Here is an 8,953-nt window from a genome sequence, read left to right as displayed (position 1 = left end):
GTGGGTTCTCGCCTCACCCTTTGTTGAGGGGAATGAGGACAGTGGTGCCTCAGTGTACCTGTGCCTAAGGTTTACCCTTGGACTTCGCTGTCAGGCCCCAGAGCATCCCTGCCTGGGCCTGGATTCCCACTGAGATGCTCAGCACAGAGCAGGGCTGATCTTGGGCTTGATAAACTCACAGTTTCCAAGGTGCTTTGAGATCTGTAAGTAAGAAGTGTGACTAAGGGAGCTCTTAGGGAAGAAAGCCTTTAAGAATCATGAAAATGCTGTGCTCATTTCCTCCAGGCCCCTGGCTCTGGCTCTTTATTATAGCTGACCCAGCACTTTTAAATCATCTGATCCCATAACAAGCTATGAGGGAAACAGGGTGGGGAGTTTTACTCCCAAAGTACAAAAGGGAAACTGAGGCCAGGAGGGGACAGTGATTGCCCAACAGCATAGAGATGGTCAGCAGCAGAGGAGTCAGAACCAGCAATCTAGGTCTTGTCTCTGCCTGGTCCCTAGGACTAGAAATTGCCTGAGGTCCAACCATGGGTTCAGTGGTCTTGAAGTCCCTCCTTGGGCCTCAAGAAGGGCATTGTGGTGCCTCCACCAGTTAGAATTTGTCTTCATCCACCCAACCTGACTCTGAACACATAGCTTTCTCCTGATCCTAGTCTCCACGAGGGCAGAGATCCATTTGTTTGGGCCACCCACTCCAGTCAGCCCTGGCATGGTGTAGACAGCACTCACTCTAACATTGAAAATAATTAGAGTACAGAGTTTGGCCTCCCTAACCTGCCTTAGCCCCTTGAGTGACCCCAGGGGCTCAGCTGTGGCAAACGTTGAGGCAGATAACTATCATTGCTAGGCCTCAGTTTCTCAACTAGCCACCATTCATTAAGGACCAGCCCACATCCCAGAGCACCCCTTCTGGGTCAGGCACTGGGCCAGGCACAGGGATCACACTGGGCCCTGTCCTCTTGTCCTCTCTGCCCAGCCCAACGCTAGCCCTAAGGACCCTTCCCCTCTCTCACTTGGTAAGAATCAAAGGAGAAGTGTTGTGAGCAAGGCTGAGACTCAGAGAAAGAGTGATGTACAGGACCTTGGCCTGTTGGATAGTCTAGAAGCATTGGGAAGCATAGGGAGGGGAGAGGAAGGCAAACATACTCTGGCTTTGGGAAGGGGCGATCAGGAGAGGAACATTGATCAGTCTTGCCCCCCACCAACCCTTTCAGCACCTCCTTCCCGGTGGCCAGGACTGGCAACATAGTTTGTAGGGGCCAGTGCAAAATGAAAATGCAAGACCTTTTGTTAAAAACATTATTAAAAATTTCAAGAAGGCAGGGCACCTGGCTAGCTCAGTAAGTGGAGCATACATGTGACTCTTGATCTCAGGATCCTAAGTGTGAGCCCCACCTTGGGCCTAGAGCTTACTTAAAAAAAATCTTTTTCAAGAAGGCAACAGCAGACCAAGTGTGGGGCCTTTCTGACATCAGGGCCAGGTAACGGGGTGTATGAAGTTGGCCCTGCCAGTGGCTCTTATAATTCCCCAGCAAAGTCTCCCCTCAAACCACAACTTCCCCCCCCAGGGGCGCTGGCTGGCTTAGTTGGAAGAGCATGCAACTCTTGATCTTGGGGTCTTGACTTCAAGCCCCATGTTGAGCACAGAGCATACTTAATTTTTTAAAAAAACTTTTTCGAGAAAAAAAAAACTTAAAAAAATACCCACAATCCCCAGGAGTCCGCTCAGAGATTAAGTCCCCGATTTGGAGGTGGGGAAGGAGAGGGTAGGGAGAGGTCAGGGTTATTTTTCTTTCCCTGCTGTTAACTCCAACAGGCAGACATTCTCCCTTCCCAACTCCAACCTGGGCTGCCCTCGGACCAACAGCCCCAGCTTTCCTTCTTGTCTCCTGGCCTAATGGACAGACATGCTTCCGAGACACCCAGAGAGGACTAGCCTAGGGAAGGGCTAGCCTGCAACCCTGCCCTCTAGCTTCATGGCTACTCATCTCAGCTACATTTCTTTGCTGGCCCTGTTTGCAGCTAAGGAAACAGACTTCCCAGCAGCCCCTGTCAGCAGGGCCCAAAGTCCATCCTGGAGCCAGTCTGTCACCTGACCAGGCAGGAAGCTGCAACCCCAGGGAGGAACCAGCAACAACCAGGCTTGGGCAGCTGCCCCCAAGGCCCTCCAGCTTTGCCCTCTCTGTTTTGGGAAAACCCAGAACCACCCTGATGTTGCCCTCATACCCACCGAAGACTCCCTCACCTCCTCCCCACCGGGAGACCCGCCTCCCTTAGGCTCCAACTCTGTCCCCTGCTGGGCCTGGCCTTCTCACAAACTGAAGACTGGGCAGCCAGGCCAAGGTGTGGCTGAGCCTGCCTCATTTTATGGGGGACACCAGGAAGGAAAAGAGCCTGCAAATCGCACAGCCTAGAATAGGAGCACCTGTGGCTCCCCTCAATCCTTAGACCAATTGGAGGGGCTGAAATTATAGTGCAGGGAGGAGAAATTCTGCAAAGTCAGGATGTTGGGTGGTTCATAATATTCCTATTCCATGGACAAGACAGCCAGAGAAGAGATGGAGTCACTTGCCAACAGTCACACAGTTACCTCTGGGCAGAGGTGGAGTTTAAAACTGGCTTGTGTCCATGTGTGTTTGTTTGCGTGTGTGTTTTCCTAACTGGGCGCTTGCTTTATATCAAGCCTCCCTATCCCATGCCAGCTGCTTGCAAGGATAGGCAGTTAAAACCCCTGGAAAAAGAAAAGTACTTATCCTGGGGCCTCCAAAATGTTCAGCTTAACTTTGAATGCCCTTGGATGCGTTTTTCAGGAGAAAGGTCCACAGCTTTAACCAGATTCCCAAAGAGGTTCCTATTTCAGAACGAACTAAGAATCCACCTTTGATGCTTTCCAGTGGGAGGATAAGATAGAAAGAGGCTTCCTGCCTGATGCCCTCATCCCCTCTCCTCCCTAACCTGGGGGTAGGGGTGGGAGGAACCAAGCAGGTCCTGTCCACTGTGGGCATTCCTGTGTCCCCTCCTCTGGCCGCTGGCACCTGAGGCAGCAGAGGTCTTCTTTGATCTTCCCAGCACCTCTTAGAATCGGGTCCTAAGCCGATTTGCACCCATTTCCCCTACTGGCTTGAGAGGCGAAATAACACCCAAGGTGCTTGTGATGGGTGGCTGGAATGAGACAGAGCCTTGTGGGATCCTCCTGGGTCTAAGTTGGTGCCAGCTCCTAGGAGGCTGAGGAGGGAAGAGGGGAGAGCGAAAGAGGAGAAGGAAAAGGAGAGGGAGCAGGGGAACAAGAGAGAAAGGAGAGATAGCTGTTGCTGCTGCCCAGGCTCCAGTGTGGAACAAATTCTGATTCCCTTCATTCTTTCAACACACATCTCCTGAGCTCCAGCTGTGTGCTCCAGGCTCCCAGATGTGCCCAGTTAGTCTGTGATCTGATCGCCGCTCTCTTCTAGCTTGTCCACAGTGTGGAAAAATGGTTTTCCAACTTTTTCTTTTAGCCTTAAATTTTTATTTTTCCCCTCAAACAAAAGCCACCTGAATTTTGTCTGAGAGATAAAATGGACAAAAGCAATGTTTTGTACGTATAAAGTTAGTTTATAAATCAACTTATAACCTTTACCTGCCACGGAGTGAATCAGCGAAAACAGTGATGACATTGTGATGGACTAAAAATTTGAAACCCTAGTTATAAGTGATGATTTTGGTTTTCACTGACAGTATCCAACTTACTCCTGTGGCAGTTTGTTTTAATAAGTAATTAGAAAGTACTGCACCTCAGGGGTACCTGGGTGGCTCAGTCGGTTAAGTGCCCAACTCTTGATCTCAGCTCGGGTCATGATCTCACAGTTCATGAGTTCAAGCCCCACATGGGGCTCTGCATTGATGGCAGACCTGCTTGGCGTTCTGTCTCTCCTTCTCTCTGCCTTTCCCCAGCTTGTGCTCTCTCTCTCTGTCAAAATAAATAAACTTTAAAAATTAAAAAAAAGTTGGGGTGCCTGGATGGCTCAGCCGGTTAAGCATCTGACTCTTGATTTTGACTCAGGTCATGATCTCGCAGTGCATGGGTTTGAGCCCCACATCGGGCTCTGCGCTAACAGTGCAGAACCTGCTTGGGATTTTCTCTCTCTCCCTCTCTTTCCGCCTCTCCCCCATGCTCTTTCTCAAAAAAAAAAAAAAAAAAAAAAAAAAAAAAAAAAAAAGTTACCTTAACCTTGTTCTCTTCTCAATCCCGCCACTAACTTGCTGGGAGTCCTCAGGTGAGACACTTGCCCTTTCTGGGCACCAGTTTCCCATCTGAGCATTCTATTTCACCTAGGAAAGTAGTGCGTGTATGGAGTATTTGAGTGTGTTGGGGTGTGTGCAGGGGTGCTGTGCACATATGCGGAAACTTCATTACTCATCCTCGCTGCCTACCCCCTTCCCAGAGCTGGGCCTGAAGAAGGGTCCACAAAACCACTGAACTGCCCAAGTTCGAAGGCAGAGGCGGGTTGCCATGGAGACGTGCTTTGTTTCCCAACTGTCTGGCTGCATCTGACAAGCACAAAAAGCCAGACCAGATGGACACTGACCTAGGCCAAGAGAGCAGGGATTTCCTGACCCAAGATCCACAGGGCTCACTGCTTTCCAGGGAGAAGGGTTCAGTTCTCAGTTCTCACCCCCACAACAGGGGGATGACCAGCGTGACCTGCCAGCTGATGAGGCTTCACGTAGGGGGCTACTGGGTGGGGCCCTCAAGGTGTTTGCAGACGCCCACTCCACCAGTCCTAGGCAGCCAGCCTGGCCCTGTGCCCGAGGGCTGGGCCAAGAGGGAAACACCCACACTTGGGGCCTTCAAGAAGCTGGGAGCAGGGTCAAGATCTGCGAGCAGAGGCTCCCTGCCCGCGATCAGAGGGAAACAGCCGGATGTGGATTCTCCGAGAAACCGCCCACAATCCACAGAGGCCTGCACACACTGAGACACACTGAGACACAAACACAGGTGGACACACCCGCACGCACACCAGTTCACACCGGCATACCCAGATATATGGACGCACGTACTAAAGCACAAACCCAGACATACATTAACCAATCATCTATGTACCCATAAACACTCAGGTACACTGCAACAGAACTGATGTCTAAACATACACAGATACAGAGACGTACTGAAACACAAATGGCTACACAGACGTATCATACACGTACACACACACACACACACACACACACACACACAAACACACAGACATGCCAATTCAGACACACACGGATACACAAATACACACATTCCCAGAAGCACAGACCCTCATACACAGACATCCACTGGCACAAAAACAGAACATTCACAGATGCTCAGGGGCCCATAAACCAGAGAGAGATATCCAGAAGGCCCTGTTATACAAATACAGATATAAAGAGATAAACAGTTACAAGTAGAAACACAGATACACAAATACCCAGCACAGATCCAGGCAAGGGGAAGAGAAGGGAACTAATACCTGGTGAGGGTCAATTCTGCACAGGCAGCATGAAAGGAGTTTTATCTGCGGGATCCTTCAAAAATCCTTCTGGGAGCACCTGGGTGGCTCAGTCGTTTAAGCGTCCAACTTCGGCTCCGGTCATGATCTCGCAGTTCATGGGTTCGAGCCCTACATCGGGCTCTGTGCTGACCGCTCAGAGCCTGGAGCCTGCTTCAGATTCTGCGTCTCTCCCTCTCTCTCTGCCCCTCCCCCACTTGCTCTCTGTCTCTGTCTCTCAAAAAGGAATAAAAACGTTAAAAAAAAATCCTTCCGGGGCGCCTGGGTGGCGCAGTCGGTTAAGCGTCCGACTTCAGCCAGGTCACGATCTCGCGGTCCGTGAGTTCGAGCCCCGCGTCGGGCTCTGGGCTGATGGCTCAGAGCCTGGAGCCTGTTTCCGATTCTGTGTCTCCCTCTCTCTCTGCCCCTCCCCCGTTCATGCTCTGTCTCTCTCTGTCCCAAAAATAAATAAACGTTAAAAAAAAATTAAAAAAAAAAAAATCCTTCCAACAACCGGTGAGTTTGGTAGCAGTATTCAGGCTCCTTACAAATACGATAATGTAGAATACATAAGTGTATACAAGGCCCAAACAATGCGGAAGGAAATGGGATAAAATGGGAAACTGTCTCTTCACCCACATCCCCCAGGCCACCCAAACACTGGCAATGCTAGTGGGCAGTGTATACTTTTTCTATGCACTTACCTACAAGCATGTAAAGATACTACAAGTCGGAACATTTTCCTTAAAACCAACTCAGAGAGGTTAAGAAATTTGACCAAGATCATACAGCTAACTTAGCAGCAGAATCAGGATTTGGATGTAGCTCTGCTTCACTCCAAAATGCTCTTTCTGCTGCCTCAGCCGGCAGACAACCACACGTTCACAGGCAGACAGATTCACAAAGGGGAGGCCCAGGCCCAGGGGCAGGGGGAGGGGTGGCACCTCTGGACTGGGGAGGAAGGGAGGCCCTACAGGCCCTCAGCCCCGGATTGCTCTGGGTCTTTTGGTCGACTCTTCGAGCTATAGGCGTTGTTCCTATAAATTTCTGTTAAGGAGCAGAGACTGGAACCTTTGATTCATTGACCTAGGTGAGCACCAGGCAGGTGACTAAGTGATACAGGGCTCCAACACCCAGCAAGATCAGATCACCCCAGCTTCCTCCAGTTTCCTGACCCCTGCCTCCAACCTCAGTCCCTTCTCCACATGCCCCCAGGGGAACTTTTCTTTCTTTCTTTCTTTCTTTCTTTCTTTCTTTCTTTCTTTCTTTCCTTCCTTCTTTCTTTCTTTTAATGTTTATTTTATTTTTGAGAAACAGAGAGTGGGAGCAGGGGAAGGGCAGAGACAGAGTGAGACAGAGGATCTGAAGCAGGCTCATCACCAACAGCAGAGAGCCCGATGGGGGGGCTGGAACTCAACAGGTGGTGAGATCTTGACCTGATGCTTAACCAGCTGAGCCACCCCGGCGCCCCCAGGGGAACCTTTTCTAAAGCTAAATCTGGACTTTGCCCTTCCTCTGCTAAATCCCTTCCTGTTGTCTCCAGAGTAAATCCCAGCCTCTTAGAAACATAGAGCCCTTCAGTCCCGGGACCCAACCTGCCTCTCCCCATTTTGTGATTTGTTAGAGCACTTCTCCTCAGGACCAGCTCAAATGCTGCTCGTGTTGAGCCTTCTCCAACGTCCCCATGCAGAATCCCTCCCTGCCTCCAGTCCCTACGCCCACCCCTACTCCCACTCCCAACCCACAGAGTTTGCCCAGCAGACATCACCTCAAGATTTAAAATCATCACCACTGGGGTGCCAGGGTGACTCAGTCTGTTAAATGACTTAATTCCGGCACAGGTCATGATCTCATGGTTCGTGAGTTGAGCCCTGCATCAGGCTCTGCGCTGGAAGCCTACTTGGGATTCTCTCTCTCCCTCTCTCTCTCTCTCTGTCCGCCCCCCCCCCTCCCCTGCTTGCACTCTCTCTCTCTCTCTCTCTCTCTCAAAATAAATAACTAAACATTAAAAAATGTTTAAAAATCATCACTACTGATAGACTGACCAGCTTCCAGGTCTTGCCCTAAGTACTTTATATAATCATCTTCCTTAATCATTACAACAGCCCTAGAGAGATGAGTATTGTCCCCATTTTATAGATGGTTAAATGGAGGCCCAGAGACGTTAAGTCCCTTCCTTCCAGTCTGATTTTCCTGAAAGTCGGTCCTTGATCAAGCCACATACAATCGCATTATGGCAAACATGTTTATCTCTGAATCTCCAGTGCCTGCACAGGCTTGGTTGGCATAGTGAGGAATGGCTCAGTGAATGGATAAGAGACGATAGGAGACAGGTGCCTCAGTTGGTGAAGCATCTGACTTCAGCTCAGGTCTTGATCTCATGATTCATGAGTTCAAACCCCACATCGGGCTCACTGCTGTCAGTGCAGAGGCTGCTTCGGATCCTCTGTCCCCTTCTCTCTGCCCCTCCCCAGCTCATGATCTCTCTTTCTCTGTCAAAAATAACTAAGCATTAAAAAAGAGAGAGAAGAGACATGTTAGGGGGCTGGGACACCCAGGGAGGGCCCTTGCTAACCGGGATTCCCCAGGAAGTCACTGAAGACAAGAGTTCCCTCAGGATCTAGCAGTGTTGCCCCTGCAGTCCGGGGACATCTGCACAGACCCTGCTGGGGGAGCAGATGTCCTCAGCCTCCTCCACATGTCCCTTCAGTCAGGAGTTTGGAGCCAGTGTGTTATTAAATATTTACTGTTTCCCACTCTGCTCAGCTTGGTGCCAGGCCCTGGGCGGGGGGCCAGAGAGCAGGGGATACGGAACTGTTTACAGTTAATGATCACCTACCAGGTGGCACAGAATTCTCCCAACAGCCCTGCAGGTTGGGTTCTCGGCCCTATTTCTGCAGCTGGAGAGAGAGGTGAGGCTCAAAGAGGGAAGATGCTGGTCCCCTATCACACAGCCAGCGAGAGCCAGCATCTAGAGTCAGGTGTGTGCCCATGTTCCAGGCATCCTGTACCCCACCCCCAGCAGGGAGGATGTGGGCCCAGCTCAGAGGAGACTCAAGGAGGCCATTTCTGAGGTGGGGCTGTGGCTGGAACACAGCCTGCCTGGCAGATTGTCTACAATAACAACAGCTTGTGTCTGTACAGCACTTTCCCTTCTATTAGCTCGTTCCGCCCTCCCCAACATCCCCTTGGGTGCCTATTATTGTCTCCTTTGACGGATGAGGGATGTAAACTCAGTTAGGTCAAGTGATTTTCCCAAGGTTGCACAGCCTGTGCGCGGCAAACTTTTGAGCACGAAGCCTCCTCCGGGGTCTCCCTGCTACCTCCACTTCTGCCTCCTCCCAGCAGTCCTCCATGCTGCCCCAAGGGAGCTCTCGAACGCAAATGTGAGCTTCTGGCTCTAAAGACACAGCCAGTCTCTGCCCTGTCACACACCACACTGCCACACCTTGGCC

Source organism: Prionailurus bengalensis, chromosome C1 (genome assembly GCF_016509475.1).
Source record: "Prionailurus bengalensis isolate Pbe53 chromosome C1, Fcat_Pben_1.1_paternal_pri, whole genome shotgun sequence".
Lineage (NCBI taxonomy): Eukaryota > Metazoa > Chordata > Mammalia > Carnivora > Felidae > Prionailurus > Prionailurus bengalensis.
Note: the sequence above shows the minus strand (reverse complement) of the source record.